At 42.7% G+C, this 19,807-nt stretch overlaps 1 protein-coding gene across 2 annotated transcripts in view; it reads right to left on the bottom strand.

Moving 5' to 3' along the window:
* LOC147905112 (uncharacterized) overlaps positions 1–19,807 on the bottom strand; it is an 87,287-nt gene that overhangs the window by 28,392 nt on the left and 39,088 nt on the right. The window lies entirely within an intron of this gene.

The following is a 19,807-nucleotide window of genomic DNA, read 5'->3' as shown; positions in this document are numbered from 1 at the left end:
ACTTGCAACATCTGCTGACAATATAACCTTAGTGTGCTTGACTCTAAAGGCTTGATACATACACATTCATTGTCCAACCATATAGCTCTCACAATCATCCTTGGTCCTAGAGATCCAAGTCTAGTCCAAGTCACAAACATCTGCCTTAAGTAGTACACACTTCCATTCTACACACAATTCCCTCTGAACCAGGAACCTTCATGTCGGAAATCCTCTAGAAAAAAGAATATATTAAGGTGCCTTCACACATAACAATGCCAGCCCTACCTTAGAAGATCTCTTCTCTGTTTAGGCCAATACTTTGTTCGTTTGGTGGTACTTCAACCTTAGGGATGAACCCCATGGAAATGGGGGGGCGATTCATATATCTTAATATGTTAATCTTTTATAGTTGTTGTGATTAGTATATAATTTGCCGCTATATCACCTCTGCTTTTTTTATCTATGATTATGAATATGGTTATATGTACACATATGCACAGACCATCTCAATTTGTTGCCCATTTCTTCACACTACTGTATATATATGCTGAATGACCTAAATTTGTGGGCCTCACAATGTGGAAAGTGAAAAACAATATGATCCTCTTAATTTTAATACAAGGCAAGAGGAAATCGGATATTTTTACTAGTTATTAAAATGGATTATGTGAATGATACGATGTTTCTCCTTCTAAAAGGCACCATTAGGGGGCACAAGATTCCCTCCTAGTCAAAAAGTATCGAACAAATATTCTTCGTGAACACACATACACACACACAACATGTACATGCGTAGGTGAAAATGTAAGAGTTTTGTAGATATCTGACCTGATCAATATAGACAAATGTTGAGGCTATTTTGTCTTAAAATGCCCCAATCGCTAGAATAGTGTTGCCTGGATAATGTGAATGTTAACAACATAACTATGCCACATAGAAGCATAGAGCTTTCAAGATTTCTTTTCTACATTGCTCCGTGGGTGTGCAACACGAGTAAAAATGGGAGAAACTATAATCATCTTAGACTAAAGAGATCAGTAAGGCTTCGGCCTTCCATCTTCTATACCGGTAACACAATTTGGCAAAGGAATTTAAATGAACCCTAGAGCATTGTTGCCTCTAGCAATGTAGGGCAGAAATCAAGGCGCACCAATTGCAATGGTTGTACGAAAGGTGAAATCAATCGCTCAAGTATGAGGCCTGGCTGCATCAAGGGACACTAGAAGGGACGTCAATAGTATGTTATCTATGCATGAGGTGTTGGGAGGCGTTGGATTGGCCCCCTCACAGCATGGTCTAAGGAGCCACATTCCTCCAATGGCGCATGGAATACAAAATGGATTGAGAGGGTAAGATGAATATCCCATGTATTATGTGGAATTAAACAACCTTGAAAAATGAAAGATTTGTGGAAACTCCCTAGAGTATCTTTTGCCAAAATCTTTTCCTTAGTAACTTTGGGGGCATATGTTGCTATGTTGTGGGAATTGAAGACCCCTGACAAGGCAATACTTTGGGCAAGAGTCATTCCATCATGACATTAAATTCATAATCTTTTCTGTGGCAATACATTAATGATGGGGTAGAAAGACTAAAAGATCAATGATAGATGGTTGTGTCACAAAGCAACTATTGCTAGAGGTTTCAGCCTATGGCAACACTGGTCATGATATGCGGAATTGAATGTCAAAGGCAATTGCCTTTGTGCTGGTGTAGCATTTCACAATCCTTGGGTATGGGCCCATGTGTCAGGACATCTATTATGACTGCAAGAGCAATTATGATTGTGTTCCTCAACCAAACGGGGGGTGTTGACAGGCATGGTAGAAGGGGCCAATAGATCTAATAGTACCTAAAATAAACGTGGAATAAGGGAGCCATGGACCCTTGTGCCTAAAATGCTAGCTAATTGGTAGGATGCAAGCTTGGTCTATATGAACATGGGTCTCTTGAACTTGGTCCAGCTAATCATCCGATGAATGAGGTTGTATGGAGAGGACAAAGAAATGGCATTTCTAATGGATATAGTAGTCCTTTCAATTTGGAAAATAGGACAAGTTGGTTGAAGAGGCAAGCTAATAATGATACAATCTGTGAGTGCTATCATGACATTAAGCATGTGTCATAAACAAACTTAGGCCATTCCATGTCGTTGTATATTATCAGACTAGCTGCCTTCCCTAGTCATAGAAAGAGGTATCATAGGCCATCATAACTACCTTGTGATCCATGCATGTATAAGATATCTGATTGTGCTCCACAAACCATAAACATGTTGGATCCTTCATAATTTCATGTGTTTGCACTTGCTTGCGAACAATGTAGGCTTTGAATTCTCCAAAGTCACATCTACACGTGTAAACAAAAAAGCCATTGTATTTGACGATAGGAAAATTTATGGCATAGTTTGGATAGATAAATAACATAGTTTGGATAAGACACTAGGAAGTATCCCATCACCATCTTATGACATCACAAAAACCCTTCCCGCCGTTACTATTTAATTAAAGAGATCCTTTGTCTTCCTAATCTTTGGGTTTCCTAATAACCAGCTAGAGTTTCTATGTGGTAGGAAAAACACTCCTTGGGAAAGTGTGCCCATGACACGATCCTATTGTTTAATTGCATCACACAGCCATATCCCTCATACGCTTTCGTATATAAATAAGCAAAAGCAGACTCCTTTGCCAGCAGGTAATACAAAAGAGAAGACACAACGATATATATTCCCTTAATGAACCACACAACACTTGAAATAGATAGGGACTTCGAAATACATATAACCCTAGTCCTAATCTTAGAAAGTAAAAACTTAGCTCGCCAATGTACATTACCATGATACGCTTCAATTCCTCTCAATAGTATGGCTGAAGCACTCATGCAAACATCTCAAGAGCATCTTGTGTACCTACAAAATGCATCCCAAGGGATATAGCAACGAGTAAGGCAACGTACTGGAGCACAAACCAAAAATGTCATTTTACTCCAAAAATGCCATTTTACTAGCACCCTCATCTTAGGCTTGCTTGAACATGGGCATAAGTATGTGCAAAGGCTTTTAGTGGAGATATCATCCACGCTGTCTACTTACATATAATACAACGAGGCTAACGAAATCATCCTCACTACAACCTCTTATCTACAATCCCATATTTCATTTGCTTTGTTCCACCAATTGTACATTGATAACACAGCTCATGTTTACTTACTTTTTCTTTTTCGTTTGACATTCTATCCCTAGTTTATTTCCTTTGCATTTTTCTCCCCCATGCATCAGAGCATAACATGATCTTCTAAACTAAAAAGAGGGCTAGCACACAAAAAGAGGGCTATTTTATTACAAAACCAAAAAGACTTCATCGTATGCATATCTCCTTTCAAAGGAGCAAAACAAAAGTTGAGGCGAGTGCAACTAGGGTAAGTAAATTGGATTCTAGAGGGGGGCACAGCAGCATGCAGCTCGAGTTAAGTAAACCAAGGAAAGTATACTAGATTCTTTAGTCCTTCTCTCCATCCTAAAGAGGGGGGCATAGCAGCTTGGAGCTCGACAAATTTTATATGTAATAGCCAAATGCTCACTCGCAAGATTGACGTGCTTGAGCCCAAACTAGAATGCAAGAACTTTTTTGGATCCACCTTAACCCAAATGTATCATTTGGGTCTGTATGTTTGAACTACCTTAAGGTTCAAGTTAAGAATTTGCTTAATCAAATATGCAAATTCCTCCCTTCTCTTTTTCTCATTCCCATCATAGAAAAAACATGTTCCATACTAAATATCGTTATGCACTCATCCTATTCCAAGTTTTTAATAAGAGGATAAATTCAAGCCTCATGGCATCCATTATTTCAAAAAATCAGTACTCCCTTTTTGAAAGGTCACACAACCCATGTGTCTATATTTGTTTCCCCTAAATAAGCTTGCCTCATTATAGCCTCCAAGTTCATCATTTCATTCCTGCTATCCAACTGTGAGGTCTCGCTACCAAAATAGAGAGGAGAGGAAGAAAGAAAGAAAGTTTATTAAAAGTCTTTAAAAGACCAAAGGATCTATGAGACTGAAAGAACCTGATACAATGAGTTGAAGGACTTGGAGCCTTGAAGGGCATTAACACCCATGATAAATACAAAAGAGCCATAATCATAACGATACTAAAACATAATGCTACGCTCATGGAGAAGATGGAGACTAGCAGTACCGTGATGGTCATCTGGAAGCTGGGGGAGATGTCAACCCTAAGCGGGGGTTAGCGTTGTATGCGGCTATGGTGGCAAAAAGTCTGTAATAGCAGTCTCAAGTGAGATAAGGCCCAAATGCTATGGATGAATGTCACTGTCTAAAAGACCTCTAAAAAGGAAGTATTGATGAAATGAGGAACTACAAGGAAGTATTTATTTATTTAGATATCTACTTATTTATATTTATATTTATATTTATTTATTTATTTATTTGAAGCCAAGGATATCAAGGATAAACTCACTGTGCATAAGTTGAAAGGTGACACTCGCACACCTAATGAGCTGGAGGAGTGGCTTACGAAGCTGGAACATTATTCTGCTTACCCAAAGCACGATGAGGACCGCATAATCTTTGCACGTATGCACATACTTGGTGGCGTTATATGAGGGACTCGCCTCAGAGACCAACCACATGGAAGGAGTTCAAGGAGCTTATGATCACCACATTTGTATCCCCGCTCATACTGGAGTAATATCTGGCTGAATTTTATGCATTATCACAAACTGGTACTGTCCAAGAGTACTTGTAGCGCTTTTCGAGACTTTCCTTGTTTGTACAGGACGTATCTAAGAGAGGGAAGAAGTTGTGTTTCATCCAAGGATTGAGTCCTTCACTAGCTGCAGATGAGAAGACACATAACCCTCAAACAATTGAGCGTGCAACCCAATTGGCAGAGGTGTTTGAACCCAGATATGCCAGCACGTATAAGATGACAACGGGCAGCACATATGGGAATGCAAATGAGGCTGAGAAGGAGCCTAAGGTGACTAATTGGCATGAAAGGAAATCAGCAGCAGCACCATTTTTGTCACAAATTTCACAACCATCTATTCCTACTGCAGATCACGGGAGCAGCACCGGAGTTAATCCACCCAGCCAACCTTGCTGAAGCTTTCAAGCAGACCGAGAATGCCAAGAAAAACATACGTGAAAATCACTATTCTCTTCTCTCTCAAGCTTCACCAAGCCCCATCTCCCTAGATAGATCTACATGCCACATGTCATCCATATAGGGCCTTCCTAATGCAACATTTCACCCCTCTCTTGGGATGCATTAAATCCTTTGCCCCTAGGCACATTCTTTGCACTAGGCCCTTAGCCTTAGATCCACCTAGTCTGGTGCTATCAACCCTCACCTAGGACCTTGACATTAATTCCCTCCCGATCATTTCCATGAAGCGCAAACAAATATATTACAAAGATAGATCCTTTAAGGGAAATGTCGACTGATTCTTCCGAGGTCATGCTACCTCGGCTAGAGCGTAACATTCCTTCCCTCTTCAGACATCAGCGTCCTCGATTATAAAGTCTGGGAGCACTCTCCGCAACTGGTATACGGATTCCCAGGTAGCTTCGGATAGAGGCTGACCATGCCATGCAACCAACACCGTGGGTATCTTCCGATTTCGTATTTGCATTGTTCCTCGGTCCAGGATTCTTGTTGGTTTGCGCCTCGCATTATCCTCTATCTCCTGAAACAAAACCACACCTTCGATTAGTGAGTCACCCGTATGTAAAAATTTCTTTAAGCGCGAAACATAAAAAACCGGGTGCACCTTACACCCCTGTGGCAATTCTAATTTATAGGCTACCTTGCCTATTCTCTTTAGAATTAACCACGGCCCACAGTATCGAGGTGATAACTTAGCACACTCTCCTGAAGTCAACGACTACTCTAGAACTCAATAAAACACACTAGAAAGAGTCATAGTTTTTTCCATACGTTACCATACGAACTCCTGCATGAGCTCTGCCCACCTAGCTTGGCGGCCCCTCAAGTTAGGCTGTTTACTAAAATGTTTCAGAGTATCATGATCCACATCCACATAAAACTCTGAACCATACAAATAATGCCTCCATGTTTTCAAAGCATGGATAATAGCATACAACTCGAATTCATGAGTTGGCCAATTTCGCTGAGAGGGAGAAAGCTTCTTGCTTTCAAAGGCTACTGGCCTTCCCTCTTGAAGAAGAGCTGCTCCTACCGCAATGCCACTTGCATCGGTTTCCAGGAACAACGGTTTCTGGGGATCAACTATTTTTAACACCGGTCCTGTGACCACAGCTTGTTTTATGGTGTTAAAACTTTCTTGTTGATTCTGTCCCCATATAAAAGGTACTTTATCTGAGGTTAGATTAGTCAATGGCGATACTATCTCGGAATATCCTTTGATATGCCTTCTATAAAACTGGACAAACCCCAAGAATGATCGCAGGCGCGGTTAGACTCTGAGGGATTGGCCAAGTTAGTATCGCAGCCACTTTCTTTAGATCCATTTCTACCCCCTCTGGAGTAGCTATGAATCCTAAATATTCAAGCCTAACCATACACAGTATAGTTTTCTTTTTATTTACATACAGACTGGCTTTCCTCAAAGTACTGAACACTACTCTTAAGTGTTCACGATGCTCAGTAATACTTTTACTGAATATCAGGATATCGTCAATAAAATGTACTACGAACTTTCCGATATACGGACGTAGTAAATCGTTCATAAGCATGACGAATGTCGCTGGAGCATTGGTAAGTCCGAAGGGTATTACCAAAAACTCATAATGACCAAACCTGCTTCTGAAAGCGGTTTTATGCACATCCTCAACTCTAATCCGGATCTGATGGTAGCCACACTTAAGATCTATCTTGCTGAAAATCACGGCTCCATGTAATGCATCTAGTAAATCATCAATCCGAGCCATCGGATACCTGTGCTTAACACTGATATCATTCAATGCTCTGTAATCTATACAGAGGCGAAACGTATCATCCTTTTTCTTCTTTAATATCACTGGCGAAGCAAAAGGTAAGAAACTTCGTTGAATCTGCCCCAACTTGAGGTATTCTTCCAGTTGTCTACGCACCTCCGCCTCTTCAGTAAAACTCATTCTATAGGGAGGTCTATTTACAGGTTCTGCCCCCGGAATCAGTTCAATCTTATGCTGAACATTCCGCTCTGGAGGTAACCCATAAGGTAGTTCATCCCTAAAACATTCAGAGAACTCCTCTGTTATAAGATTAGCCAGCTCGGCCATCTCACCACTTTGCGTAACATCAGTGCTAGCCGAAGAATCATCAACCGGCTCTACCGATGCTGTGCAAAGGAATAAAAACTCTTCTTGAGCTTTTCGGATTTCCATTACGGAAACCAACGGTCCCTCAGGTATATCTTTCTCACCTCTCAAGACATAAAGCACATCATTCATCTTGAATTGATATAAGTGCTTTTTCCAATCAATGGCTGGATTCTTCCTAGAATGCCACGCCATACCCAGGGCTATATCTGCATGAGCAAGCTTAGTCATTTCAAAATCAAGCTTCTCAGCATAGTCCTGAATACGAAGCTCCAACTGGGTAACCCTTTGGTCCCATACTTCAGTTGAACTCCCATCTGCCATCCTGACTGTATACGCATAGTCAAATGGACTTGTTTTTAACTTCAGCCTCTTCACGAGCTTGGAGTTAATCACATTGTGAGTTGACGCTGAGTCAAACAACACAATGACATCATGATTGGCCACTTGCCCTTTCATTTTAATTAACTCCGTATCATTAAAGGCTGTATACCCCGTTGCTGCGGGCTTAGATAGGATGTTATCACGTACACTCATCACTAGCTTAGCAACAGACACACATAACAAACAAGGTACTAACCTCTGAGAAGATCCCGCTAGCTGAATCTGTATCTCTTCTGCTCTGGGACTTCCCTCCATCTCCACGTCGCATTCTGAGATCACCATCTCAGCCATCCGACGATCTTTGTTACGTGGACAATCCTTCTACTGATGAGGCTGAAGGCAACCAAAACATAAGCCTTCTCTCCTCGCTTTTTCCCTTTGTTCTGGGTTCAAGGGAGACTTAGACCAAGCCCGGGCTGCCATTGGGATTACTTTCCTTTTCACTCTAATGGTGGTACTCGATTTAGGAGTTTCAGCTGGTTTCGCCTGCTTGGCTTGACCACTCGGCTGAGAACCACTCTCTCTACTAGTCCATTTCTTCTTAAACCCATATTTCTTCGGATACCCATACTGGGTTCCGACCTGTGCAAACCCACTTGGCCTGCTGCCCTTGGCATCTTCATAGTTCAGGGCTATGGCTATTGCGTCATCTAACGTGTTCGCGTACTTAGCCCGAACTTCCATTTTTATTCGATCATTCAATCCAAATATGAAATCTTTCACTTGGATTGATTGAGGCAGGGGTTCATCAATCTTCATTACACTCTCTCGAAACTTATCAATGTATTCTGCCACTGATAAATTTCTCTAACAAAGGTTCCTATATTGATCCCAAGCTCGGGATGCTTCGTCAGGAGGTAAGAAGTGTTTCCTGAACTCTCTTTTAAACCCCTCCCAGGTAGTGGATGCTATACCATCTTTTTGTTGTTTAATCCACCACCGATCCGCTGCCTCACTAAACATGTGAGTGGCCTCACGGATCTTCTTGATGTCATTTCTGATTTCACAAATGGCGAACGCCTCGTCCCATTTGTTAACCAAGTCTCAATGACATCGGAGCTACGGTCGTTCATCCGACCAGAATACTTTTCTGGCCTGTAATTGGCAATATTTGGCACTTTAGCCTTCCTGGGCTCGACCGTATGGACACTAGACTCCGGTTCCATTGGAGCCTTTCCCTTCTCCTCTCGAGAAGGTCTGGCAGACATACTGTGTATCGCTCTCCTAAGTTCAGACTGCCCTGCATTGGCCTGTAACTGCTGCGCTAACAACTGTTTCAAGGCATCCTCAAGCAATGCAATCCTGCCAGATAAAGTGTGAGCTACTGGGCGCGACACCTGCTGGATCGGCCGGACTCCTGACTCACCAGGGTCCCTCCTGGAAGCCCCTTCTTCTGCTTCCATTCAGTTCAATGGATGTTTTGTTTTGTTTTGTTTTGTTTTTTTTTGTTTTTTTTTTAAACACCGCTAGAAAACTGTATTTACAAACTGACACAATTCAGTGTACTGACACTCTGACATAATTCCCTATACTAGGGAATTCCTGCAATCCCAGATTCACACTAACTAGGCATTTAACACAGGCATATATCCCAAATGACGCTTTTCCCTATCCTAGGGAAGCTTTTGCAAACTCTGACTGCAGCACATCGGCATACCGTCAAGCATAATCTGTCCCTGCTACAACAACAAAGCCTCATGCAGGCTGATCACTCATAAGATCCTGTTTATGAAAGCAGAGCATTAACCGACAAAGTCCAGAAAAAAAAAACACGGAATTGATGGAGGTCAAAGAGAGCTCCCTGGTCATCAACGATTTCACCACAGCCTTCTTGGATTGCATGGCCTCTTCCTTTGTCTGCCAAGGTGTAGATGTCTGATCGAGATGTTCTCTGGCTACGGGTTGCCCATCCCCAAATCTTCTCGAAGATGCACACGAGCCACCGCGCTTCCGCTGCATCACTTCTGATCTCCCAGCTTGTCGTCCGCTCCAGATCACAGCTTACGTGCTCGCTGCCCAAATCCTGATTTCGGGTCAACTGCTCGTCGACTAGCGCTCCACGCCTATCGTCACAACCTTACGGGATCCCTTACGCTTCCATTGTAGATTACGGGCAGCGCTAACAGCCAAGTCACGGGATGATCATCAACAATTTCGTCAATTGCCCTACACACCGCAATTCTTGCTCGCCAGTGCCAGAGGACCACTGCGCTGTTCTGCCTGGAATCAGTCTCCTCGTCGTCACGTACCACCACTAAAGTCGTCGTCACGTCGCAGCGTTAATACAGTCTGTCCGTCACTTGGACTCTCCGCTCATTTGGCGCTCTGGTCCTTCGACGACCCAGATTGTCTCTCTTGTTTGTTCGTCCGTCCCTTCTCTAATTCCTAGCCTTGTGCTCTGATACCAAATGTCACAAATTTCACAACTATCTATTCCTACTGCAAATCACGGGAGCAGCACCGGAGTTAATCCACCCAGCCAGCCTTGCTGAAGCTTTCAAGCAGACCGAGAATGCCAAGAAAAACATACGTAAAAATCACTATTCTCTTCTCTCTCAAGCTTCACCAAGCCCCATCTCCCTAGATAGATCTACATGCCACATGTCATCCATATAGGGCCTTCCTAATGCAACATTTCACCCCTCTCTTGGGATGCATTAAATCCTTTGCCCCTAGGCACATTCTTTGCACTGGGCCCTTAGCCTTAGATCCACCTAGTCTGGTGCTATCAAACCTCACCTAGGACCTTGACATTAATTCCCTCCCGATCATTTACATGAAGCGCAAACAAATATATTACAAAGATAGATCCTTTAAGGGAAATGTCGACTGATTCTTCCGAGGTCATGCCACATCGGCTAGAGCGTAACAATTTTTGCAAGGTTTCCCACTGTTACAGGAAACAAGATGCCATATGCTAAGCCATACAGGTCATTTGATGCTAAGCCAAGTGTTGGAAATGAAAAATCAAAATTTAAACAACATGCCAAGGCTATTATGGACAGCAAAAAGCGGTCAAAATTATGCTTCAAGTGTGGTGAAAAGTGGACTCCTGAGCATCAGGAAGTTTGCAAAATGCGTAGCAGTGGTACTGCAAAACTCAGCATGATTATTGAGATATCAGATGATGAGGATTTAATAGATGCTTTTGAGACCTTGGATGCCACTCATGATAATTCAGAGGGTGCACAGGACGTGGAAGAAGCTCCAGATACTGGAGCCACGAAGGGGGCTGATTTTCCATTGATCTCGGTGGTGCTATTGAACATAATATGCATGGTATACAATCCAATGACACTCAGCCCACATGTGGCATGCGAGGCCGTCGGCCTACAGTTTTTCATGTGGAGCATCAGGTTGCTACGCCTTTTCATGCGCGAGAGGATGCAAAAGGAAATGCTCCTGTGGACGAGGAGGAGATCTATTGGGATACACATCAAACAATTTATGCTCTCTCTTTTCATGCCTTGATGGGTGCTAAAAGTGCTCAAACTATCAGATTGAAAGGGCAAATTAATGGTAGGACTGTTCGTATGCTTGTGGACAGCGGTAGCACTCATAGTTTCATCAATTCTAAGACCTTACAGAAGGTGGGACTGATTGCTACTGAGATTGATCGTGGGCTGAGAGTAGAGGGGGCAAATGGACAGCATTTGATCAGTAAATTGTGTTGCCAAAATGCAAGGATCAAGCTCTCTGAGGATTATAAATTTGCTGGGGATCTCTTGGCACTGGACATGGGCCCAATAGATGCTGTCCTTGGCTGCAATTGGATAAAATCTTTGGGTAAAATCAGCATGGATTTAAATGCCCTGTCACTCAGCTTTGTCCACAAGGGTAGAATTGTAGCATTGCATGGCATTACCACTCCTGAATTGTAGGTAATTTCAGCAAGGCAGTTGGCCAGAGAGCTCAGGAAGAAGTATGCCCTCTATGCATTGAATGTGTCGGTATCTCAGGGGGTAGCATTCCCCGTGTTGAGGATTGTGATATGCAGCAGTTGCTCTCAAACTTTGCTGATGTATTTGCTGAAATGCCATCCCCATTGCCTCCTAAAAGAGATGTGGATCATGCCATTGTTCTAGAGCCTGGTGACAGTAAGCCCATAAACAAAGCCCCATACCGTCTCTCTAAGGTTGAGCAGGAGGAAGTGCCAATACAAGTGCGGGAATTGCTTAAGAACTTCATTTTAAGCATCATGGTTTCCCTCAGGAAATTCTTAGTGACAGAGATGCCAAATTTATGGGTCACTTTTGGTAGGAGTTATTTACAGCAGTGGGTATGTTACTCACACCTAGCACTGCTTACCATCCTGAGACTGATGGACAGTTGGAAAGGGTGAACAAATGGGTGGAGGAATATTTGAGGCACTTCTGTCATGATACTTCCTCCTCATCATCACTATCAACCATGATATTATCCTCAAGTATAATGTAGGGCTTAGCAACTTGCAAGAGGTGAATGTGCAAGATGTCCAAGCCAAGCAGAAGAAATATGCGGATGAACACAGGAGACATTTGTAGTTCAAAGAGGAAGATTATGTGCATTTGCGTCTCCATAAGAACCGTTATGCCTCTATGAAAGGTAATACCAACACAAAGCTTGCTCATAGGTATTATGGTCCTTACAAGATCATCCGCAAGGTTGGAGAGGTAGCATATCAGTTGGAGCTACCCAGTACCTCGAAGATCCATGATGTTTTCCATGTGTCTTTGCTGAAACCATATGTGGGACAGCATGTCCATGTTCTTCCTGAGTGACCACCTAGGGTTGAGGACGGCCACATCCTCTATGTTCCAGAGCGCATCGTGGGTTTCAGAGACCATGTACTCCGCAACAAGGTCTACATAGAGTACTCCGCAACAAGGTCTACATAGAGTATCTTATCAAGTGGTGGGGACTCCCTGAGGATGAAAATTCATGGCAGCCAGAAAGCATTGTCCAAGACCACCCCTATCTCCTACCGGGTTGATTAGTAGTTGCTGTTTGTTGCCTCTTTTTGGACAGCCATGCTGTGAAATTTTGTAGGGCAAAATTCAATGTGAAGCAATGGCTGTAATGAAGGGGAAAAAAGGGCAATTTAGAGGACCTTTAGAGGCCTTTTAGGTGGGAAATGGACTCCATAAGTCCCCATCCACCACTATTTGTTTTGATGTGACATCTAATACTATCTACTCCCACCTCCTTCGTCTTACGCGTTGCCTACACTCTCTCTCCCATGTCTCTCTATTTCTCTTCCCCTCACTCCCTTTCTCTCTCTCACCTAAGTCCCCATCCACCACTATTTGTTTTGATGTGACATCTAATACTATCTACTCCCACCTCCTTCCTCTTACATGTTGCCTACACTCTCTCCCATGTCTCTCTATTTCTCTTCCCCTCACTCCCTTTCTCTCTCTCCCTCTCCCTCTACCTCTTCCCCTCCTATCTCTCTCTCTCTCTCCTCTTTCCTCTCCCTCTCCTCTTCCCCCTTTCCTGCCATCTCTGGCCTTCACCAATTCAGCCCCTACCTCCTTCATTGCACATATGCTCCCAATAGAAGGCCATCTTGGTCCCATGTGGCTTCACAAGATATATCCATGTCCTCTAGATGTATACTTGCATAGGCCATCTTGGACGATCTAGTTAGTCTTTTTCTATATCAAAAGCACAAAAGGGACATCTATAGAATCCAAGTAACTCGTTATTGCAATGTTGTCAAATGCGCCTATAGACCCTTTGCTATGTCTGAGATCAGCACCACATCATCTGCATATAGCAGGATGGGTATGACAAACTATGCCATAGGCGATCCTCGACCTCCTAGGGTATTCACAAAAGAGGCCATCTCATTAATAAAGAGGGTGAGGGAGAGAGGCCACTATGCTTAAACCCAAGGGTGCTACTCGCCTCCACTGATAGTCCCTCTATGGTACACACTCTTCCTATAAAGAGCCACGATTTCCCGTATAACATAATCTCCAATGTCCATTGCTCAACGTAGTGCAATGAGGCAAGCTCGGGGTACCAACTCAAAGGTCTTCTGAAAGTCCACGAAGCAACAATATACTCTCCATTTCTTGTACAGGCATCCTTATGATGGCTCCAAGAGGTAAGATTGATTTAGTGTGGATTGATCTCATCGAAAACCTACATGTCCAGTTGCTTTCATCTAAAATTCCTTGGAATGAATACTGTACAAAATACTTAAATGATCTTGTTCATGGCAGGTTAGAAATTGTCGTTCCTTTCCTCACACTATACGTTGATGCTCTTTCCTAGTTTATTCTTGGTCCGAGTGAGCGCCTTTGGTCTCGCACTGCTAGCGTTGCCTAATCACGTTGCACTCATCATCATACCAAACTATTAAGGTATGGACCCTTCTTATTTTGGCAATGCTGATGGAGCCTAGCCAAGGGTCGAACTCACGCACGCTCACACCTCCCCCTGCCTTAACCACCAAGGTAAGACCCCATTGGCGAGGTGCAAACCCTTTGGCTGGCTTTCCTATGTTTTTGAATGTGTAAGGGAAGAAGTGTTATGATGTGATGTGGATGGAATTAGTGAGGAGGAGAGTTTTGGCAACCACCAAGATAAGACTCCATTGGCGAGGTGTGAACCCTTTGGCTGGCTTTCCTATGTTTTTGAATGTGTAAGGGAAGAAGTGTTATGATGTGATGTGGATGGAATTAGTGAGGAGGAGAGTTTTGGCATTTATGTCAAGTTGTTCATCTATGTGCTCTAATAGATTCTCAAAATAGCTATAATGTATGTGGTCTAGGGACTGGTCAAGTCATACTTGATGGAGAGGAGGTCTTATCGGAGAGCAACAAAGAAAGGGAGAGCACCGAAATTGTGGGTGCTAACTCACCCAGACCAAGGTAAGCTCTTATTATGTATGTATGGTACAAAGGGGTATAGACTGGGCCATTGGCCTTTACCCCAACAACCTCCCGCTTAAAGGCCAATGCGCCTTTAAGGGAGAAGATGGGCATCCTAATGTCATCCGACATCCATCAATACTCTACAATGTGCAAACCGCTCTGAGGAAAGACTCTTTGTAAGAAGATCTGTAGGGTTCTCATCTGTGTGAACCTTGACAAGCTGGATGCACTTGTCCTCAATCACCTCTCTGATGAAGTGATACTTCACATCAATATGCTTTGTCTTCGCATGAAAGATGGGATTCTGTGCCAACTGCATGGCACTCTGACTATCACAGTGCAAAACTGGAACCTCTCCTGCAATGCTCAAGTCTCCCACTAGATGAGTAAGCAACATAGCTTCCTTGCATGCCTCAGTGGCTGCAACATACTCTGCCTCAGCCGTACATGGCTGCAAACGAGAGACCCATAAAACTACACCTCCAGTAAATGAGAAAACATATCCTGTAATAACCTCCTGGTATCTACATTCCCTGCAAAATCAGCATCTGCATATCCAACAACAGATGTGTCCTTCCTCCCAAAGAAAATGTGCATGTTCTTTGTACCATTCAAGTATCTCATGATACCTTTCACTGCCTCCCAGTGCTTCTTGCCAGGATTTGCCATATACCTACTAACAGCTCCCACTGCAAAAGCAATATATGGACGTGTAGCAACCATGGCATATATCAAGCTTCCTACTGCGGATGCATAAGGTATCTTTGCCATTTCAGGCCGCTCCTCATCTGACTTAGGGCTGTCCGCTTGGCTGAGTTTCACATATGGAGGCAACGGAGTACTTATGGACTTCCCCCTCTCCATATTGAAACGCTTAAGTATCTTGCTAATGTACTCTTTTTGTGACAAATGAAGGAGTTTCTTGTTCCTATCCCGAACAATCCTCATGCCAAGAATGTGACTTGCATCACCCAAATCCTTCATGTCAAAGGTCTCATGCATCCACATCCAAAGTAGATTTCCCAACAATAAGCATGTCATCAACATATAAAATCAAAATAAGAAGGCTGCCATCTGATGCCTTCTTTGTGTAGAGGCAATGATCTGTCTCACTCCGTGTGTACCCTTGGGATTGCATAAATGCATCAAACTTATGGTACCACTCCCTAGGAGCCTGCTTCGTGTACCCTTGGGATCGCATAAATGCATCAAACTTATGGTACCACTCCCTAGGAGCCTGCTTCAACCCATAAAGACTTTTCTGAAGCTTGCATACCATCCGTTCTTTGCCCTGCAAACAACAAACCCCTCTGGCTGCTGCATATAGATGTTCTCATGAAGATCTCCATGTAGAAAAGCTGTTTTTACTCCATTTGGACAAGCTCCATGTCCTCTCTGGCAACCAATGCAAGCACTATACAAAGGGTAGTCATCTTCACCACTAGGGAAAAGATCTCATCAAAGTCAATACCCTTCTCCTGCTTAAAACCTTTGGCTACCAACCTTGCCTTATACTTAGGCAATGCAACTGCTGGAGACATCTTCATCTTGTACACCCATTTCCATAGCAATGCATGCTTTTCTTTGGGCAAATAAACCAAATCCCAAGTAGCATTCTTCATCAAAGAATCCATCTTATGCTTGACACATGCATTGAGTACAACGTTCCATGCTTGGAACCTCTAGCAATCACAAGTGACCCTTTGCTAATTTTCCATGTATTGTTGCCAAAAAACACATGATAGCCATCATCATCAAGCTGTCCCGTACTTATCAAGCTCTTTTTCAGATTTGGAACATGCCTAATATTCTTGAGTACAAATGTAGAACCATTAGGAAGAGACAAGTGGATATCTCCCACTCCAACAATGTCACATGGATAATCATTTCCAAGTCTCATGGCTTTCCTTCCTGCATCATAAATGGTAAACCACTCCCTATGGAGTGACATGGAAAGATATTCTATGACAATGCATCATCACTAGTTACAAGAAAAGCATGCTCAATCATAGAGGTATAAGGAACGTCACCCTCATCACTATTGTTACTTACGGCATTCACTTCCTCTATTTTAACCGTGGATTTCTCTTCCTTTTTGGGCTGCACATTAGCTTTGCCTTTGCCTTTATCGTCTTCCATTTGTAGCAATCCTTTTTGAAATGGCCTTTCTTCCCACAATAGAAGCATTCCAAATCCTTTTTGGCATGGGATTTTCCTTGAGATTTGCTTCTAGACTTGGCTTGTATTTCTGTCGTGGTATTTCCCCCTGGAATATGATCTCCCTCTCATATTGAGAGCACATAAACTTTTAGTTCTAGCATTGTTCTTTTTATTTACCTCTTTAGTGAGAAGGCTACTCTCAACATCACTGCTTGTCAGGCCTCTTGCACGGTCTGAATTGCTTATAGCAGTCCTAAAAGTGTCCCAACTTTCAGGAAGGGTGACCAATAAGAACATTGTCTTAACTGAGTTGACTGAAAATTGTGTTAAACTCATTTAGATGGCTAGACATTGAAGTCCCTTCTTCCATGCAAAGATCTATGAGTTTCTTCAGCCAATACACTTGACAAGTGGCACTCTTCTTCTCATAAAGATCATGCAACTTTGTCCACATACCATAGGCACTACCTGCAGTATCTTTCACATTGAAATACACCGATTTTGAAAGTGTGAGCATGATCGTGGAGCGTGCAAGCTCATCCAATTCTTTCCACTCTTCATCATCTTCCCCATCCTTTGGCTTTATGCCTTTGCGTTTTATAGGCTTTACTTGCTTCTTCTGCACCAGAAATTGTAGATTTGCTCCTTCCAATAGGAGAAGTTTGTGCCATCCAATTTCTCAATGTTAAACAATGCATACTCTGATGCCGAAGCCATCACAATGGATGACTAAACAATCAAGATGCACTGCACCAATGTACCAAACTCAAGGCAAAAAAATATCAACTACAATGACAACAACCACACTGTCACTCTCACTGTCACAGTCACAAATACATGTTCTGCTGTAAGTGACCTCAGGGCATCCCAAAACCAGCCAATAGCTTTTGCACGGTAGCTCCGATGCAAAAAGTATAAACATAAGAAATGTAGCTTGTAGGAAACTCTACAACTTCTCAGTTTATAGCAGGTCCAAAATCCTTACTGATTTTTTAAAATTTTCTGTTGAAAACAGTCACTTGCTCACTTTGTACTGCTGTCACAAGCTGCAGACCGCAACTCTCTGCTGTTTTGCAGGTCTGATAACTTTTGACAGATAATCCAGATCAGAAAACTTTCAAAAGCAAAGTTGTAGCCCTTGAAACAGTCTACAACTTCTCTATTCAACTCAGATTCTGAATCCTGACAGTTTGAGAGATATTCTCTTCTGAAAGTGACTTGTAGAGCATAAACCATGCATTGACTATTACATCAAGAGCATAAACCACTTTTTGTAATTGCATACCAAAGAATAAAAAATGCCTTGTAAGTGCCCCCAAAATGCATTTACTGCATGTACTTGGCCTCACTGCATATGAGCATCCATTTAAGCGTCAAATATATGCATTCGCCACTGCTGTCACAAGCTGCAAACCGCAACTCTCTGCTGTTTTGCAGGTCTGATAACTTTTGACAGATAATCCAAATCAGAAAACTTTCAAAAGCAAAGTTGTAGCCCTTGAAACAGTCTACAACTTCTCTGTTCAACTCAGATTCTGAATCCTGACAGTTTGAGAGATATTCTCTACTGAAAGTGACTTGTAGAGCATAAACCATGCATTGACTGTTACATCAAGAGCATCACTTTCTGTAATTGCATACCAGAGAATAAAAAATGCCTTGTAAGTGCCCCCAAAATGCATTTACTGCATGTACTTGGCATCACTGCATATGAGCATCCATTTAGGCATCAAATATATGCATTTGCCACTCACCAAGCATCCAACTTAGTGCCCCAGTGCCTGCACAAGTCAAAAAATTGCTTTTGTTGCTCCAAAAGTTGCATTAGCTCCCAAATATGATAGGCAATAATGTAGTATTCACATCCAAGATTTGTGGTGCTTCCACACACTATAGGTGACCTTCCAAAATGACAAAGCAAGGCTTCCTGTAACAATTCCAGCCACTGTAGATGGCAATGTAGCGACTATGGCTTGTTCCCAAATGAACTTCTAGCTCCGTGGAAGGCTAGAATATATAGAAAACAATTTTTAGAGCCTAATAGAGCTCAATTTTGGAGCTTCCAATGTTGAAAAACACTTTTACTGTACCGGACTGTCAAAAAACTGCTTGAAGAAATTTTCAGCCTGCTAGTGTGTGTGCTTAAAACTACCATTTATAACTCCTCCAAGCCTGCTACAATGCTCTGAATTGTCGATCAGGTGCCCAACTAGTATCCAAAGTTTGGGAAAATCTCAAACAAGCTTCCAGATGCAGGAAAGAAGCCCACAACCATGTGTACCTGAGATTTTTCGATTGCAGTTCTGTAGGAACAGCCTGTGGCATAGATAACTCACATAACACAACTCATTACAACCTGGTTTTGGATCATTCTAGGCTGGAGTTACTGCAAAAACTTTTCCTGTAGCAAGGCAAGCTGAAGAACATCTTGTTTGCAGTAGAAAAGCTTGAGAACTCCTTGTGTACAGCTCAATTTTGTCCCATGAGAGTTGCGAAGCAGTTCAACAAGCTTGTGGGAAGATAGAACAGGATCCCGAGAGCTTTTCTAAAGCTTCTATAGTGAAAAAAAGAGGAGAAATTGTCCTATGCTTCGCATTGCTCTTCAAGAAAATTGCTACGTAACAAAGATGAAGCTGTAGCTCACGAACGAAAACTCCAAAAGTTTGTGGATGAGATCTCCACCAATGCACGGAAGTCCCTTGCAAACCTTGGCAATCTCCGTGGTGGCGATGTCCTCACCGACCTCGTTCTGCAAATGCCTCTCCCCCGGAGATCACCAAGTACATCGAAGGCAAAGAATGCTTTGCACCACCTAGTGCATTCTCTTCTCCATCTCCAGGATCTCCATACACCATGAGCTCTGATACCAGTTGATGGAGAGGAGGTCTTATCGGAGAGCAACAAAGAAAGGGAGAACACCGAAATTGTGGGTGCTAACTCACCCAGATCAAGGTAAGCTCTTATTATGTATGTATGGTACAAAGGGATATAGACTGGGCCATTGGCCTTTACCCCAACAATACTAGTATGCGGATGGTGTGGTCCTCTATGAATCCTGAATGGTGTGGTTCATCTATATGCTCTAACAGATTGGCACGATAGCTGCCATG

The sequence above is a fragment of the Dipteris shenzhenensis genome, chromosome 2 (assembly GCF_047967505.1).
Source record: "Dipteris shenzhenensis isolate YYH24624 ecotype China chromosome 2, Dip_SZ_1.0, whole genome shotgun sequence".
Taxonomy (NCBI): domain Eukaryota; kingdom Viridiplantae; phylum Streptophyta; class Polypodiopsida; order Gleicheniales; family Dipteridaceae; genus Dipteris; species Dipteris shenzhenensis.
This window is presented reverse-complemented; position numbering and strand designations above follow the sequence as displayed.